This window comes from Leptonychotes weddellii, chromosome 8 (genome assembly GCF_054177405.1).
Source record: "Leptonychotes weddellii isolate Sample4059 chromosome 8, ASM5417740v2, whole genome shotgun sequence".
Lineage (NCBI taxonomy): Eukaryota > Metazoa > Chordata > Mammalia > Carnivora > Phocidae > Leptonychotes > Leptonychotes weddellii.
Genome location: NC_138376.1, coordinates 57,678,685 through 57,698,389, shown reverse-complemented (window position 1 = coordinate 57,698,389; position 19,705 = coordinate 57,678,685). Strand labels below are relative to the sequence as shown.

Below are 19,705 nucleotides of genomic sequence, written 5' to 3'. Positions count from 1 at the left end.
AGAAGCAGTTTATGAAAGTACATGTTTCAAGAAGAATATTTTGAGAAATTCAGTATTGATTGCACTAAATATGGAACTATTAATTTCTGTGGCAACAGGAACATATCAAATGTATAATATGAAAAGCTGCACTTCAGCAATTTTAGAAGTGGAGCAAAAGAACTCTACCCAGTAGCAAAAATACTCAAAAATGCAGTATTATAGTCATATAAACATTTTTTACTGTTTCCCGCTAAAACAATTTGCCTTTTTGAGTGACGCAGAAACAATATGAAGGTTTTTAAATGCTATTATAAATATTGCATTTAAAGTATTAAAAAAAAAACAAGATATATGAAAGGAGAAGAATTTGGCTTAAATTTTTACTTTCTCCAAAGATGTAACCCCAAAACTTACTACTCTCAAAGCAGTGATGAATAAAAGAGGAAATTGTACATTGTAGAATTTTAAATCCATGAAATATGACATTCCTCTGCTTTTTTTCCTATCTTCCCTTTCTAGCTCCTCATTCTCAAGCCCTTTCAATGAGCTCATCCACACTTAATACTTTAAATAATGGTGTTCCTCAAGGTTCCACTCAGAACTCTGTTTAAACCTTATACTTGGTTTATATCATCTACATTTACGAACCACCATCCATGCTGACTTCCAATCTTGTGCCTGTAGCTAAGATTTTCTTTATGAACTTCAGGCCAGTACTCCTCACTGCTTACCTTCCATCTTCACCTGGGCATCCTAAGCGCTCAGCATACTAACAGAACATAATAAAATTAAATCAAATTAAAAACAAAAAACAAAAAAAAACAAAAACAAAAAACTCATTATACCCCAAGACTGCTTCTCCTCATCTAATCTGTATTTTGATGAATGGCCCCACCATTGATCCAGATACCTATGCTATTAACTGACCAGTTATTTTATTTTCCTTCCTTTGTCCTTACTTTTTACATACGATTAATTACTAATTTTAGTTGATTCTGCCTCTTTAGCCTCTCCTATATCCTCTTCTACTTCCCCTCTCCTACCTTTATTGCCTTAGTCAGACAAGTGTTATCTATGCCAGGTATTGCAGAAAAATGAAAAATTAGACATGGTTTTATTTATAGAACACACTCATGGAGCTCATTGAATGTAGAATGAAAAAACAAACTACATTATACTGAAAGTAGAATAGAGTAAAAGGTAAAGAAACTCTCAATGTGATTATTACTGTAAATCTGCTCTGTTTTCCATCATTTCTCCTTGGATATCTCATAGGGACCTCAAATTCATTGTGATCATTTATGATAGATATTACCATCCATCCTGTAGCCCAAGCCAGAAAACTGTGCCGTTCTATAAACCCCCCCCCTTATTTTAGTGTCATATGCTATCAAATACCAAATGGTATCAATATCATCTCCTACACATTTCACAAATGCTTATTTTTCTCCTTCTGTACTATCACCATTATGCTAAACAAAGCTATTATCACTAGCTTGAACAATTGTTGCATAGCTTTATTTATCTCTGTTTAGTAGATTTAAACCAATCTATTATCAATTTGGTAGAAAGAGTGAGTTCATAAAAATGCTATTATAGGGACAACTGGGGGTGGGTCATAATAGAATGGCTAGAATCAGAATTGCTCTTTCTATTAACATCTATAAAATTATTCAGAATATAAGAAGCAACTAATTAAAGGGATTAAATAAACCCAACAAATGACTCAGAAGCTTGAGGTAGGGGAAGCATGCAAGTGTTCTTCCCTGCAAGTGGCTTCATGCTTAATGTGGGGAAGTGAAGCCCAAACAGAGAGTGTTGATCTCAGTGGATGAAAGAAATAGAATCTCAGTGGTAGAAAGACAGTAAGTTGAGGCTGCTAAAGGTTGCTGGAATTGGCAGGTCAGGCCACTGGAAGCAGAGAGATGAAGAGAAAGAGCTCTACAAATCTTAGGAGTTTTACTAATGTCATTGTCCAAATATTCTCTGGAACACACTTTGGGAAAATCCTTTGCGTAATTTTTGTTGTTGTTGTTAACTCCTGGTTTCCACAGAGAACCTTAGAGAGGTAAAGTGGCTTGCTTAATATTAAATGAATAGGGAGTGATGGATACAACCGCGGATCCAGGTACACGTGATGCCTTTGAGTCAGAAGTCTCCGATGCAGATCCAGTACAAATGCAGTGGGGGAATCTCAGTCTGAGAGTATGACCAGAGACACATCTCTTGGCATCCTAGATACTGGTGCATGTTGACTCTCAAGACTGTATTTTCATTATTTAAAAGTCTGTAGTCTTTGTGAGTATGTTCGTCTTCCTTGCCTGTATTGCATTATTGATTGGTTTCACATTTAAATGGAAACACTAAGCAACTGCTTTTGTTAACAAGAGAAAATGCCTTTTAGAGATCCAGTTTAGCTTTGACTAGCTGATAGGGTACTGATAACATTACAGGCAAAGTAAAATACAACAGAAGATATCTTTGTTTTTCCACCCTCTCTAATACATCATTAGGTTTCATTAAATTATTGCAAAACTGTAAAATGAATTTTAGAGTTAGATATGTTTCTAGTACTGAGAAAGTAGCATTTTCAAATAAAATTTTATTATTAGCCATAAATGATTTCTACTTCTTCAGCTCACTGTGGACTTCAGTAGGATATTCTTGAAGAAAACAATTTTTTTTTGGTCAAAATGAGAGGTTCAGATTCATCCCTCTTTTTTTTCCTTTGAAAAATACACGGAGCACTGGGTGTTATACGCAAACAATGAATCATGGAACACTACATCGAAAACTAATGATGTAATGTATGGTGATTAACATAACATAATAATAAAAAAAAAGAAAGAAAAATGAACAGTATTCTTTCCTGAATGAAATTTCCTAATATACCATGGTTTATACAAGATGAAAGTTAAAATAAAGATACACAATATTTTATGCACTTGAGATATATAGATTTAATTTCATTCTGTAGGGCTTATTTCAGGGAACTGTTTTAAAGTTCTATTTAAAATATGATTTGGGTTAAATATTTGCTGTGTCCTAACAGTTAATGATAGATTAACTAGTTCAATTTTTACATTATTTAAATGATTTTTAAAATTCTCTTTAAGTAATACGTAAACTTTAAGATTATAAAAAACACAGAGGGGCCTGGATGGCTCAGTCGATTAAGGTTCTGCCTTCCACTCAGGTCATGATCCGGGGGTCCTGGGATTGAGCCTGCATCGGGCTCCCTGCTCAAGGGGCTGTCTGCTTCTCCCTGTCCCTCTGCCCCTCCCCACCTGCTCATGCTCTCTCTCTCTGTATCTCTATCTAATAAATAAAATCTTTTGAAAAAAGAAAGACACACACACACACACACGTGCACAAACAGGGAGGTTGAAATCAATTATTGAAATAATGGCTTGAGACTCCCAAACCAATACTAATCTATGTGATATCTTCGTTTGGATTAAAAAGGATGTCTTACCCAAAGATAGTTACCTCCCTATCTCTTAGGAAAATTGCAATAAAATTACACCATCTACGATATGTACATTGTACACACAGTCTAAGTACTTGCTGTTATTGAGCACTGTAGAATCTATACAACCATAGACAGTTGGAGTCTACGTCCTTAAAGCCAAACTTCACACGGTATTTGATTGATTAGTACTCACTTTCTACCTGTTACAGCTTTGCTTTAAGATGTTTTCTTACTTGAAGCAGTTTGTGTTTTACTTTTCCGATTGGCCATTTTTCCACCCTGATTATCAAAAGCCAGCAGTCAAATGCCTTTATTTGTCACAAAAAAAATTAAAACCCTGAATTCCCAGCATTCCAAGTAGTGTCCTAGATAAAGCAGTCTGTAAAACTAAAATAAAATTAAAATTTTACTTGGAACAAACACAAGAAATCTTTTTTTTCCCTTTAATTAATTTTTTTATTATGTTATGTTAATCACCATACATTACATCATTAGTTTTTGATGTAGTGTTCCATGATTCATTGTTTGCGTATAACACCCAGTGCTCCATTCAGTATGTGCCCTCTTTAATACCCATCACCAGGCTAACCCATCCCCCCACTCCCCTCCCCTCTAGAACCCTCAGTTTGTTTCTCAGAGTCCATAGTCTCTCATGGTTTGTCTCCCCCTTCGATTTCCAAACACAAGAAATCTTAAAGGAAGAGATCCAGATGGTTCTTCCTGGATGTGATCACGCTTTAAGAGACTCTTTCTTTGCTTTGCACACTTTATATTTCAATAGATACATTAAAAAGCCTTTCACAGTTGCCTAAAAAATTAAGTATTTTGGAGGGTTACAAAATAAGAATAGTCCTTTAGTAACTATTTTCAGGTTAAAAAGAAGCAATGATTGTCATTATGCTATTCTATTACCTATTCCAAAATTATCACAGCTTATAAATCCATCAACAGTTGTCAAGATCCCTATCAGAAACCACCTATAATTCATAAACTTAAATATAAATTTGAAGGCCAGACATACTCAGTTTGATTGAGCAGTGCATGGAATTGGCCTGAAGTTCTATCCCACTGAGATATCTCCTTCCACAGTCCCGTTTGAAACAGAGAAAGATAGTGAACTTTTAATAGACATTTTCTCACAAAACCAGTGATCTCTTATGTATGATAGGAAATAAACTGGCAAAAACCACTGAAGTATTAAATGCATGCAAAATATACTACCACTTGGCTGAAGCCTCTTTAAGTCTTCATGCTAAAAATCATGTTTTCTCTTTATTTTTTTAAATATTTATTTCAGAAAGAGAGTGCATGAGTGGGAGGGGCAGAGGATGAGAGAGAATCTCAGGCCGACTCTGTGCTGAGCACGGAGCCCAACGCAGGGCTTGATCTCACAACCATGAGAGCACAACCTTAGCCAAAACCAAGAGCTGGACACTTAACCAACTGCACCACCAGGCATCCCTAAGTTTTCTATTTAAACCCCTATAAAATGTAAAGTTATATCAAAAGTGTACAAACTTTTCAGAAAGCAGTTTAATTCAACAAATGTGTATATCAGAAGCAAGTTTTAAATGTTGTAGCCTATGAGGGAACAGCTGAGTGACACCGCTAGTCAATGTGTTCCCTTAAGCTCCCTGCTGATAGGTTGTGAGATTGAGCCCCATCTCAGGCTGGGTGCTCAGCAGGGAGTCTGCTTGAAGATTCTCTCCCTCTGCCCCTCCCCCTGCTTATTCTCTCTCTCTCTCAAATAAATAAATAAAACTTAAAAAAAAAAAATTTAGAATGCCATGGAGATTGTTTTTTTCAACTTTCCCAAAGTGATCTCGGGATCCTAACAGTATATCTTAATTTCCTTCCTCCACTTATCCTACCATTTAGTAGTGAGATAAACGTAGTATTTCACATCTATTCTTATCTTAGTGTCCAAGATAAAAGTCCCTGGAACCATTTTTCCCATCCACTAATTCTTTCTCTACTCTGGTAATGTTACTTAATAGAGGCATTCTGTTCTCTTTTCTTCTCACTTGTGGATATTTTTGGTTGGAATTATCCTGAATTTATAGATCAATCTGGAGTAAATGAACATCTTTATCAGCTAAATTCCTACGTACCTTCCAGGTTTTCTTGCCATTTTTAAAGGAAATATTTTCTAGACTTAACATTTAAGTGGTTGTTGCTGATAGAGGAAGCTATTGACTTTTTTACAGTGACTTTATATCCAATAATTTTGATAAAAAACATTATTAGCTCTAATTTGCTGTACATTTTCATGGATTTTCTATATAATTGATCATACTGTGTGCAAATAATGGCAATTTTGGTTTTTGTTTATAAGCTCTATATTTATTTTATGACTGTTTTGAAGATTGATTTTTTAATGGTGATAGAGATGTTTGTATCCATTTGGTAGTTAGTCAATTATTATTCAATTTTTTTCTAGAAAAAGTCTCATTCTTTCTAATTCTATTAAATTTGTTCAGCTTTCTTTCTCTGACTTTTGAGATTAGCACTTAGCTCATTTATTTTTAGTCTTTATTTTCCAAGTTTCACATTCTAGGCTGTACATTTCTAAGTACTTCCTGATTAACAACATCCTGTGGATTTTGTAGCATAGTGCTTTTGTTGTAGTACAGTTTTAAACATTTCCTAAATTTCAATTAAAATTTAGTTCCTGACCCCTGAGATAGATACGTATTTTGTTTTGAATGTATGATTTCAACTTTCTTCTTAATTTTTCTTTTTATGACAATATGCTTATAAAATAGGATTTATATACCAATTCTTAGCTATTTGAAACTTCTTTTATGGTAATTTAACAAATGTTTCATGTGTGCTTCCAAATAATTTGTATTCTGTAATTATTGGCTGCAAGGTTCTACATGTGTCCATTCTGTCATGCTTCTTGTTTGTGCAGTACAGCATTTCATATATTTAGTGACCTTTTTTTGCCAGCTTAATCTATTTGCTTCTGAGAGTACTGTGTTGAAATTCCTCGGTCTGAGTACTAATTTTTCCATTTCTTCTTGTGATTCTGCTTTTGCTTTACATATGTTAACTGTACGCAAGCTTAGGATTGTTAATCCTTCCATGAATTCATCCTTATATTATTAAATAATTACCTCCAAAATGCTCTATTTGGGGCATAGAGCCAGTTTGATTAGATATTAATATTACTAATTCATATTCTTGCTGCTATTTTTAGTGCTAATAGTTGTGTTTTCTACTTACTATGCACAGAGGTATATTGTTAAGTGTTTAAAATCTGGCTCTCTGAAACAAAAGCCCTGATCTGAAGCATTTGCTCATTTCCCTGGTGTAAATACCATCAACACGGCAGCATGAGGTCTGCAGTTGGGGGTGTAAAGAATTGTGCATGGCCACTGTTGAGAACTGGTGAGGCTGTGAGCTGGCTCTAGCACACCATTGATAGTGCATTTTCTTTGCCTTTTTTTTTGTATTTGAGTACAGTTGACACACAATGTTACGTCAGTTTCAGGTGTATAATACAGTGATTGGACCAGTTTGAACATTATGCTATGCTCACCACAAGCGTAGTTACCATCTGTCACCATACGACACTATTGCAGTATCCATGGATATTCCCTATGCTGTGCCTTTCATTCCTGTCTTATTCATTCCATAGCTAGAAGCCTGTCTCTCCCTGTCCCCTCCACCCATTTTACCCATCCCCCCACCACCCTCCCAGACAACTATCAGTTTGGTCTCTGTGTTTACAGGTCTGATTCTGCTTATTGTTTGTTTGTTTATTCATTTTTTTTTTAAAGATTACACATATGAGTGAAGTCATATGGTATTTATCTCTCTCCATCTGATTTATTTTACTTATCTTTGTTTCTTTTTTCTTGTTTCCTTCCTCTTACTGGATTAGCCAGATTTTCTTATTCTCTTCTTTTCCCTTTCTTGGAATGCAAGTTACATATTTTATGTTGTTAACTTAGGGACTACCCTTGAATTTTTTAACAAGCAAATTGATTTAACAAGCTAATCAATATGTCTGCCTTCCTCTTGAATAAGCAATCTTTGGTTACTTTAATTCTGATCCCTTTTCCCCACTTTCATGTCATTTCTGTCTTGTATTTTAGTTCATGCTTTTTAAGCCCTTCCAAATTAGTCAAAACATCATAAATGAAGAATTTTACACTGTATTGTCCAATGCCTACTCGAGTTGTCATTATCATGTATATAGCAGCAGTTTTCAAACTATGTTCTGTGGATCCCACTGAGATCATAGAGGTGTCCTGGGGGCTGTTGATGTAGGTCTGAGAGAGGCCACATAGGCAGGGTTCCATGTTTCCATCTCAACTTTAAAGGTCTGCCTCTTTTTGCCTATGTGTTTTATTCCTAATACTCTTTTTTTTTTAATTTAGGTATAATTAACATACATAATAAAAATCACAGATTTCTGTATAGAGTTTTGACAAATGTATATATACCCACGTAACCACTACCATGTAAAGGATGAAGTTACCATTCAACATCTGAAACACACACACTCACACACTCACACAACTAAACTTACTGCTTTTTTAAGGTGGGGCAGCTCTGCTGGTCAGCCACGGTCTTTCTAAGCAAAGCAGAATATCAGTCTTATATAGCAAGTTTGGGAAGCATGAAGTTCAATGATAACCTCACTGAAGTTTGGAGACAGGAGTGATTTAACATTACTGTACATAAATGGTTATTTGGATAAGACTGTTGTCGATTGCCTAGCACTAGAATCATGTTCACTGGAATGAGTCTCTTCCTCATGGGCTGCCTTTCAGAAGTAAAAGCCTGCTGGTTGTTTGGCTTCTATAACCATGTTTACTGAAGTGAGTTGTCATTGGTTGATTAAGCAAATTTAAAACTGGTTCCAGTGGTTCATTTTTTTGATGACTAGAAGTTTTTTGATGACTAGAAGGCTGTCACTTCTTTATTAAGCAAGTTAAGAATGAGTTGAGATTCAACTATATTTCAATAATAAAATTTTTAAAAAAATGAGTTCTTGTTGCTTTATTACCTTGGCAACAGAAGGTTAGTGTTTTTCTAGAGAGTAGGAATTTTTTTACTCATGGTACCCCCTTTTGGTTCTTTCACAGCCAATTGGAGTAAAGACCATCATGAATTGCTCAGATCTTCACCACTGGTGTTGATTCTCCTTGAAGATGAGATTTGTTTGCAGATCTCTTTTAAGGTAAGCTTTATTTATGTAGGTATGATTTTTGGTTTGATTATTGATCAGCATGATCATATGCTGCTTTGGTCTTTGTGCTTTTTGTTGAATCATCTGTCAGGGCAGAGACTCCATACAAGCACTTATATTTATGGACAAAAGATATCAAATAACTGTAAGAAAAACAAAAATAACTGTGGGGCAGAAAGGCACTGTAGAATCAATCCATGGTTTTCCAGGCTTGATTATAAAAGCGGATCCCAGTGACTCTCTAAGTCTACTTTATTTAGATAGCCAAATTGACTTTCTTTTTCACCTAGATATAGATTGATTTCATGAGTACTGTTAATTCAGATACAATAAGATACGCTAACAATGGCATAGATTTTCTCTGAGTAGTTAAAAGAGAATCCTATGTTATCCAATTATTTGTATAAGGAATTTAAACTTCCTTTTGTGTGATGTTACTTATTACAGCATTCAAGTTATGCATCATACTTTTTTGCCCATGTTGAGTTACCTAACTCCTCTATGATTTGTTCCACTAGTTGTTATTTCTCCACAAAGGATTTCATACCTTTAAGCTCTTTGTAAGTCCAAAATTCAACAGGATATATTGGGGAATTATCTACTCGGAGTAGCCTAACTGATAGTTTTCTTAGAGGACAAAAGACTTGGTTCTGTGTGAACATTGAAGAGCCTTTATTTTCTCCTTGAACAAAGAACACAGGAGCTTCATGAGAGAACAACTTTTGTGAAGCTGTAGATATATTGTCTTTAAGATTTTGTTAAGACAAACAGTCAATTTGGCATCCTAAATATATCCCCTTCTTCTCATGCGCTCACTATGTATTATCTACAAGAAATTCATTATTAATAGTCAGTGTAACATACCTTTATATTTTTTTTCAAATTGGGTGACCAGCAATAGCTTGGATGAGCTATTAAAGAGTTATGGTGGTGACTGACTATAGGAAATCTTAAATATAAACAAGTTTGTATTATTATAAGGGAAACATAGGATAAATCACAAGTGTATAAACTTAAGCTTGTAAGGAAATATATAAATAAAAGGGTACTGAACGAAAGTACGCAAAGGAGAGTGTAATTATCGGTGGTTTCAGGGATTTCAGAGAATTTGCTTCTGATGATCAGGATTGTAAGCTCTGTAGTCTGTATAGCCATTGCTTATTCTGAGGATCTTGGGTCAACAGTAGACAAATGTGGGGTTTTCTGAAGATCTCCTGTTATTAGAACTTGATTGGTATAACTTACCCATTCTGTTAAGATCCTTCGTGCTATTCTGGAGGTTTCACAATAATGAAGACAGTGAATATTTTTAAGCAAGGGACAAATCCTGGCAGAATTTATGAATACCTGTGCTGATAGAATGGTCCGCTTCTACTGGATAGAATAGTTAGAATGTTGTACATAGTGAATAGGATATTCAGTATCTTGTAGCCACAATCTGTGTGGTGGCTGTTTTAACAAGGGAATGTATCAACTTTCCAGAGAATAATCATGCTATTATTTGTAAATATACATCAACCAGAGGGAAGTCATTATATAAAATTCAGTTGAAAATGCTTGAATATGGGGTGCTTGGATTGTTCAGTTGGGTAAGCATCTGCTTTGGGCTCGGGTCATGATCCCAGGGTCCTGGGATCGAGCCTCATGTCAGGCTCCCAGCTCAGTGGGGGAGCTTGCTTCTCCCTCTGCCCTTCCTCCCCTGCTTCTCTTTGCTCTCTCTCTCAATAAATAAATGAAACCTTTAAGAAATGTTTAAATATTATCTCAGAGCATAGTTCCAGTCTCGTCTTGCCTTTACACTTTTTTCCAGGATTCTGTTAGCTACAGATGAGGCTATATTTTGTTATCCTTATATATTTTATCTACCAGTGTTTAATATTGTAGTCATTTTGTCTTAACTGTGATGGATCATCTTATGGAGGATTTTGACAGCTGTTCAAGTTTTATCAGATACTACCAGGTGGCCATCCTGGCTTTGCCAGATCATAGCCATATGGATCTTTCAATATGATGGTTCCCAGTGTTTCTTTTCAGAATTTAGGATACAAATTTAGGGTATCTATGATGGAATTTTGAATCTCTCCATGGATTTGACTTTATTTTCTATAAGAGGTTCTTATGTAACGACTTCAATCAGGGCAGACTGTTTAGCAGGATGATCTGCTAAAACATGTCCTCCGTGCCCTGTGTGTGTATGGGGCAGGGCATTATTCCTTTAGGACAGTGTTTTTGTTTTGTTTTGTTTTTCATAAAAGCCTTTTGGTTTTGGTAGCATTTATTCATAGTGGTTGGCAGCGTATCTATTTATCATTATATTTTTAGTGATTTGACATGTCCTGGAGAGGGCTGCCATTGGGTTACATGAACAGATTTCACTTCTGGTAAAGAACTGAACCCTACAAGATGGAACAGACTTATTATTGTATGGTCAACTTGATCTTCTTTTAATTTTAAAAATAAAGCAAACCACCAGTAGCTCAACAATAAGACCAAAAACAGCAAACCAGGATTTGGTTAGAAAAGGTGTCCAAATGATCTGTTTTTGTCATGGAACACCTAGAATTTACTGATCATGAGATTTTCCTTCATTGGGCAGGTAAAAGAATTGCTGGACTGAGGATATTACACCGGTGCAGGTGATACCATTATATTGAAAGGGGATCAAAGTGTGATATATGAAGATTTCTTTTACAAACTTAAAGGCTGTCATTTCTCTAAGATTAAAATGTGTCAGAGTTTAAGAAACTAATAATTTAGCCCAGAAAGTGTGCAGAGAATGAATATAAATGCATGTGATTTGGAAGGATACTATGTATACATCTTTCATTGGAAATGACATCCTAGTATGCTTAAAAGAAACTGTAAAAGGTCCCCATAGTCTTCTGTTTGGCAGAAATCTCTAGAACATAAAGTAAACAATAATGATATTCTACTTATAATGAGCTCACCAACCTCACAGATATATACAAGTACACAAATATATACAGTGTTTGAAAGCTCAGAAATTTTTTCTCATTTTGCTATTTGGTTTCTTCAGGAAAGAAACATATTCTCTACTATTAATTCACCTCTCATGAAATTGTAGAGAATTGTTCATATTATGGAGATGTAGCATTTAGCCCACATGTTTGCATGAATCCTTGCTCTCCTTGGGAATATTAATAAATTTTACAGGTCTTTCTAATGAAACCACTGTAAATCTCTGTTTTCTAACTTTAGTAAATTTTATACTTTCAATTGTCAATGTTAAGCTAAGAAAGTTACATATATGTATGATAACAGTGTACATTTTAAATTCGACAGAGCTTGAATTTTTTTGATATGCCATATTATTTACCCTCCCCCCCAAACAAGAACAAAATAAGTGACAACAACAAACGCATAAAGACTAAACTGTTAAGCAGTTTGGGAAAACAATATCCTTTTTTCTTTATAGAAAAATTATCATAATTTGTAATGCAGGGTTTCCTCTACTTTATAAAGCCTATATTTTTATGAACAGTATGTGAATAATTCTAATTCTTTCACTGCAAATATATGCTTCAGAAATCAATAGCAATGATGACTTAATGTCAAAATGTGTTAGTGAAACAATGTCATCGTATCATAAAAGAAAATTTTGGGGGCGCCTGGGTGTCTCAGTCCGTTAAGTGTCTGCCTTCGGCTCAGGTCATGATCTCAGGATCCTGGGATAGAGCCCTGTGTCAGGCTCCCCGCTCAGGGGGGCGTCTGCTTCTCCCTCTCCCTCTGCCCCTCCCCCTGCTCGTGCTCTGTCTCTTGCTTTCTCTCTCTCTCAAATAAATAAATAAAATCTTAAAAAAAAAGAAAAATTTTAACATTTAACATCTAACTCAAGATTTCAGGATGTTTTACCCTGGAATTCTTAGTGTCATGGTGAAAATATGAAGATCTAAAAGCCTGACTGTGCTGCCAGAGGTAGGGTGGGTGGGATGGCAGTCCTCAACAGGGGTGCACAATTTGAAAAGCATTGGTCCAAAATGTTTAAGCCTCAGCTAAAAGAAAAATGCTGCAAGGATAAAGTAGTGTTAGCAAAAGTTGCAGTGCCTGGAAATTATCGCTGAGGCATCTATAATTCATTAGAAAAAAATTTTTTACATTTCAGTAGCTTATGCATATGAGGGAATTGTGATAGAGGAGGAAGACAAATTTAAAAGGAGTGAGTTTTCCTTGGTGCAGATAGAGTTAATTCATCATAAGCCAGTATCAAATTTGCACAGTAAAATTCGTAGACTGAGATCTTCATACCATAAATCCCAGATTCTGAGTTATGTTAGAGTTCCCGACTCCTCCCCCCACCAGATAAAATTCAACAAGTGATTTAGTATCAGTGACTAGTTCCTTTACTTGAAATTGTTTCTCAGATTACTTGGCATGTTGCCATTTGCTTGGCATAGCATAAGTTAGGTAAATTTTAATGTCAGCTCAGATATCAAGGTGAACAAATGTCCTACAAGGCATTGATGGCATGTGAGAACACAGGACAGGGGCAGGGGGTGGCAGTGCAGAGGAACATCAGGGTGAGAGAGTCCAGATAGAAAAGAGAAGTCAGCTTGGCAAAGCACTATGGTCAGACCACAATGGGGTTCAAATCTTGGATTCAAGAAACTTACCTTGGGCTATTTCCTACTTGGCCCCTAATAGGCAAAACAAAATGGGGATAATAATTGTAGCAGCCTTGTAGGGTTCTATCGTGAATACAGAATACAGACAATGTGAGATATCACCTCTCTTATGGCTCCTACCGACAAGGAAAGCAGAAAGACTGAAACAGAACTCGAGAGCTTTGGAGATAAATTTCAGTCACTTTGCAATTTTGTTTGGGCCTGACTCAGTCCACAAAGTAGAAATATTGGAGAATTCTGTTTTCTAATATCAAATGCAGTGGGAAAGGAGGAAGAAGAATGTGGAACTGATCTAGCAAAGTTGATGGATGATTCTCCAACTTGAAGATAATTAGGAAAAGAAAAGACAAGATCAAGAGTCTGTTCAAAGGAACCAGAAAAAAACTAAGTGCTTTGGTGGAACTGAAGCACCACCACTAAGATAGTTGTACATTTCTATTCTGGAGAACTAATGGTCAAAGCTCTAGATTAGGAGCTCAGGATGGGATAAACTCAATGAACAGTTGTATAGGGCATCAGTCTCCTGAGAACCTCAGCTCCAGGTTTCTGGGTCGCCTCTGTAGCAGTGTTTCCAAGTGTATTTGGTACAGAACCCAATGCCTGCTTCCTATGATTGCCCTTCAATAAAATCTCTATCTTAGTAACTCATCATGGATACAGTATGTGTTTCTCTTAGAAAACATTTGAATGTTATTTATGAACTCTCATGATCCTACTTTGGGATCAAAGAAATATTTGATAAGTCTGAGATAAGAAGTATTATGGCACACGGCAATGCCAAGTTCTTCATGGCTTTGCTATTAAGAGATGTCTTAATTTGTTCAGTTTAAGAAGTCATCTCTTACTTAGAAAGTGATTTAAATCAATCATTTTTTCTCTATTCTGCTGAAAAGTGCCCAAAGACACAAAAGGTAAACCTGCTATATGAAAAATTGGCTGTTCAGCTATGATTCTATTTTAATAAAAACTGTATAATGTTGAGCTAAAAAAAAAATTCAAGTTCATTTCCTCTGGGAAGCATGAACTTGAGCTAAGGAGCAAAGGATTGCAGGAAATGTTTAGACTAATTTTCCCAGCTAGTAGTGTTTACTGGAAGCTGGGCACCAGTTTTCTGCCTTCTAAGTTGCTGTAAGTCTGCATTGTGAGAAAGCATCTCTTAGGTACTGTGGAAAGTTAGAGAATTGCCTAGCATCCATCCTTTAGTATGGCTACACTGATCTCTTCTTTCTCTTCTTTCTCATACACAAAATCCTCTTGTAAAATGACAATAATCGAGGTCCGTTGCAGATTAGGGATATTTAATATTAGCACCAAAATGCTATAAATAATAGCTTTTATTCTAGGAACTTTTTAAAACTTTTAAACTTTTTAAAATTTCATACATTTAGTGTTATGTTTGGAAAATCACTAAGGGTCTGCAACTCATTTGCTACATTTTCTTTGGGAAATGGTCAACTTTAATGATATTTGCATTTGTGGACTCTATGAAGGCGCTTGAGTAAAATGCTCACAAATGTCAGAGTTCTCTTCTTTTTATCCTAGTATATGTGCTGCTAAAAACCACCATAATTCCCTTCTTTTGCAGTAATGAGAATGATATTCTAATAGACGAACTTCCTTCTGTCCTATTTTCTAACTTTTCATTCCTCTTTTTCACACATACCAAATCCAATTCATCAGATATTTTGCCAACTATACTTTCAAAACATGTCTGGAATATGACTTCTCACTAGGTCCATCACTATAACCCTAGTCCAAGCCATTGACCAAGAGGTAGAAACACAAGGGATAGAGCACTACCCAGGAGATGGTAAACATGGGGCTCAATCCCACTCCTCAACCTGAAGAGGGAAGGGAAGAGGGCTGTTACAGGACTGAGAGGGATGCTCGACAGGATTTCAATCTTGACTTAGGAATTCAGCCAGCTGGAGGAAATCACTCTTGGGAAGGAGGACTGAGGAATAGATATCCCAAATTTACTCGCTTTTCTACCTCAGTTCTTTGTTCATGCTCCCCATTGGCTGAGGCCCACCCGAGGCCATTTGTCAACAGAGCCTTTTGATGAGATCCATAGAGGCCACATAGGCATAGAATAAGGTAGAAGTGGGTGGAGAGTAAATCTGGTGTAGGGGAATGTATCTCTTAGTGGAACCTTTCAATTCCACTGTTTCTTTTTATTCTATTTCCCACAAAGCAGCCAGAGTGATTTCCCTAAAGCCTAAGGCAGAACATGCCATTGTTTTCCTGAAGACCTTCCAATGGTTTCCAGTTTCAACTAGAGTAAAATATAAAGTCCTTCTAATGGGCTACAAGGCTCTAAGGGACCTGGCCCCATCACTAATTCTTTGGCTTTATTTCTAGTCAATCTCCCTCTCCAGCAAGATCCCTCAGCAAGATCTCTTCCTCAAATACATCAGGTTCACTTCCAAACCAGCATATCTGTCATTAATATTCTCCCTGGAATCTTCCCCCTTGCCTTCCACATATATGCATGGTTCTTTACTTTCTTCAGTTCTCTGCTCAAATATAAAATTGCTTCTCGACATCACTCTCTAACTCTGCCTTATTATTATTTCTAGAACTTAACTGCATCTGGTGCCTGTTTTAGATTTGTTTGTTCATTATCTTCCCCTCTACTTTGGACTGCAAGTTTTATAAAAGAAGGGACATATTTTTTCTCTGATCAGTGATTCACACATAGTAGACATGTGGGAAGTGGGAAGAGGTTAACTTCTATAATGAACCACAAATAATTACTATAATAAAACTTATTTCTCACTCATGTCACAATACAGTGTAGGTCATTGGAGGCAATCCATATAGGTAGACTATGAAAATGGTTCATATCATTGTTTGTAAGAAACTTTTAGTACCTAAATAATAATGAACCTCTGAATACCTTCCACCTTCTTTTTAAAGGGTCATTACCTTCCCTAATCCCAGAACACCACCTTAATTAAGGGAAGGAAGAAGGGAGAGAGAGAGAGAGAGAATGGAGAAGCAAGGTATTTTTGTACAAGCTTAGATTAATATATTCATTCTTTCTTCTTCTAATCACCTATGATGACACTGGGGAGCAGAAAAGAAAGTTATTCTCCCTTCTTTCTGAATAAAATTACTATATCTGAAAATTTTCATTTCTTTGAAATCTCTTTGGAAACCACCAGGTCATTCCTTTTGTCAAGGTACCTACTTGCATGTGCAACTGAAGGAGCCTCTGGAGCTCATTTTTCATATAATATATATTCTAATCAGTGTGACATCTAACTGTGAGTCTTACATTTTGATTTCTTTCATTGATCTAGAGGCTTTTTCTTTATTGTCATTTGTCAATCAATACCTATTTCTAGGAATTTTTTAAGGGAACTCATTTAATTTTCGTGGCACAAACAATGTTTCAATGAGAATAATCAATTTTCTGCCACACATAATGGTATAAATAAGTTGATGTATTTAAAGGAAAAATGTCCTTGAAGGAAAAGAAGAATCAGTACTTTTATCGCTCTGAGTTAAGAAGAGTAATGGTGAAAAGTGTCATAAAATCTTAAATCAGAAAGTACATAAGTACATATATAATAAGTACAGACCTAAGAATAAAGGAGGTTACAAGAAGACACAAGACAAAATCCTTGCTCATAAGGAACTACCTTTATAACCTTAACTTCATGAAGAGTGACTAGCTTTTAAACAAATAGGCAATGGATCCAAGTTTTATGTTTTTGAACAGAACAAGTATGTGGTAGACTCGTTTCTGCCACAATCTCTAAGATGACCCTAAGAATTTATTTCTTTTTTAGGTCAACTATCTAAAGTGAATGGTTGAAACTTGAAACGTTGTTGGGGAGGAAGACCTCCCTCTGCCCTATGGTCCTTCTAGTTGGACTTAGAATCAAATTGACATAAGACTGATTAACAGGAGAAAATAAAATTTAATAGCGTATGTATGCGGAATCCACACAGACATGAAATTCCAAGAAAATGAGGCAACATGAAACTCATGTGAGCTAAGGAGAGGGAGAAGTTCTGAAGACACAAAGGGGAGGAAGCCATTAGCAGGAACATGAAAAGATGTTTTAAAAAAGTTTGCCCTATTATGCAGATGAGTTTCTTAGGTAAAGCAGAGTCTCTGTTAATAGTTCTCTTCCTGGTGCAGGCTCTCCTTACCAATGTAAATTTAGGCAGTTGAAGATCAGGAAGAGAGCTTTTCCTACATCTGCAGGGTTTTGATTACTTTTTTCTTTTTTTTATTATGTTCACTTAGGCAGCATATAGTACATCATAAGTTTTTGTTGTAGTGTTCAATGATTCATTAGTTGCGTATAACACCCTGTGCTCACTCAATATAATGTTCGTGCCAAAGTGGCCCATCTTGGGGCAGCCTGCCCTTGGTCCTTACATTGTTTGCCTGAAAGCAAGCCCAGGCAGGTTACATTGATTCACTTGTGTTTTCATGCCGGGTAATTAACTCTTAGCTGGCCAGTCATAACTCTTCTGGTCTAGTATTTTATTTAATGTGAACCTCAGAATATTAACACAATAACATTTTAAAATGTTTGTTACATACATCTTATATTTGTATACATTTTATTGTATATTATATATACATAAATGCACATTTTACTTTTATTTTCTTATAAAGTAAAAATTCAGTTTATTCATCTGTTTATGACACAGTACACAAGAGGCAAAGTGTTTCACGTCATAGAATGCATTTCCAACTCCTTGGGATGTTCATTTCTTTGGCTCAAAGGAAAGACTAGATGTGAGAAGCAGGCAGTGCTTAGGCAACTGAAGTAAGCCTGGGGAGGGGGCAGTGTGAACATCATCCTCACAGGAATGGGTACAAGGGGACTGTTAGTCACAAGTTACTTTCTAGAACTGTTAGCTGGAAACAAAGGAGCACTCCTCCTGGATGCTCATGCCATCATGGGCCTCAGTCATCCTTACCAGAAAGGTATAAGCAGCACTTTCTGGTAGTCTCCCTTGGTGTCTTGCTGGAAACGGTAGTTCAGGGAGTTGTCATACTCTCTCTTGAATTTAGACCTAATTTTTAACATGTCTGCTTTACTGCAAGAGACCATGATTCTAATCAGGACTTTATTGCAAGTCTCCTTTGCCTTTCATGGAGTTGTACAATTGGTCAGCAAAATACAGGGGCTTGTTCTGAATGCACTGGACCAGTTCAGGAAAGCATCTTCCAGGTCTCCTTTGGCCTCCTTCTTGATGCTCTCCAGCATGTCATAAGGGCTGTAGCTCTTATACCTGCCAAATACTTTCTGGAGGTGACACACTGTCTTCTCGGTCACAATGCTGATCCACTTGGGCACATTAGTTCTTTTCCTCTTCACCCCATCATCATAGAGATCCCAGGCATCTTGGTCAATCAGTACATAATCAATGACAGAGCCATCTTCTGCTCTTTTACCCTTTTCGAGGGCAACCATCAGCTTGCAGAAGTCATCAGATATGTCAGAAATGATGTCCTTCTCCAGATCAGTCTTGTACATTTCCTTGTAGACTCTGTTAATTTCCTGAAGCTCCTGGTTGGTCTTTGAGCCGATGATCCCAGTGAGGGAGTCCTCATCAGTTCCCAGCCTCATGATGGCTTTCAGTTGAGAAGCATTGTACAGAGCAGATGTTTTCAATAAGCCCAAACTCACAGTCTCCAGGTGGCTGGACAAGGCTGACTTCAGTACTGATGCAAGTTCCTTTTCGGTCCTTCTCTGGTAGGTGAAGGCAATATCCTGTCTCTCTTCACTGCTGTGGTTGATCAAATGTTGACAATGATGAGCTCATCCACATCTTTGCTCTTGATGGCCGTTTCAGTGTTCAAGCATCACACTCAGCATTCAAATTCGTGTATGCTTTGACTGACCCGTGTGCACTTGAGGGCGTGGAGTGATCATCCTCCAAGCTGAGCTTGCAGAGAATTTTGTGAACAGTAGACATTTTGAAAGAAAGTGGGCCAGGTGCTGAGAGCTGCAAGCGTCCCCCGCTGTGGAACCACTGCACATTTTACTTTTATATGCATATTATATACATACAACAGCATAGCACAAAATGTATAGTTAGTATATTTTTATATGTAAATACATATAAAACATTTATATACTTTATACATATATACACACACATTAGAAATGTAGAACAAATAGAAACCAAAAATACACATTTCTCAGGAATGAGAAAAAAATGTAGTATTTCTATATGCAACAACATGAATGTGTCTCCACATTATTGATGCTGGGCATACAGAACACATGTTCCATGCTCCCATTTAAATAAAGTTCAAAGCAGACAAAACTAATCTGACTTATATCACCACACACTGATGAATGTTATTTCTTTGCATGATTAAACTACAACTTATTTATCCATACCGTTACTGATGGATGTTTGAGTTGT

General features: G+C 36.4%; 1 pseudogene; it reads right to left on the bottom strand.

The window, feature by feature from the left end:
* Window positions 1–18,233: 18,233 nt before the first annotated feature.
* Window positions 18,234–19,326, bottom strand: LOC102740535 (annexin A2 pseudogene; annotated as a pseudogene).
* Between the last annotated feature and the right edge of the window lie 379 nt (window positions 19,327–19,705).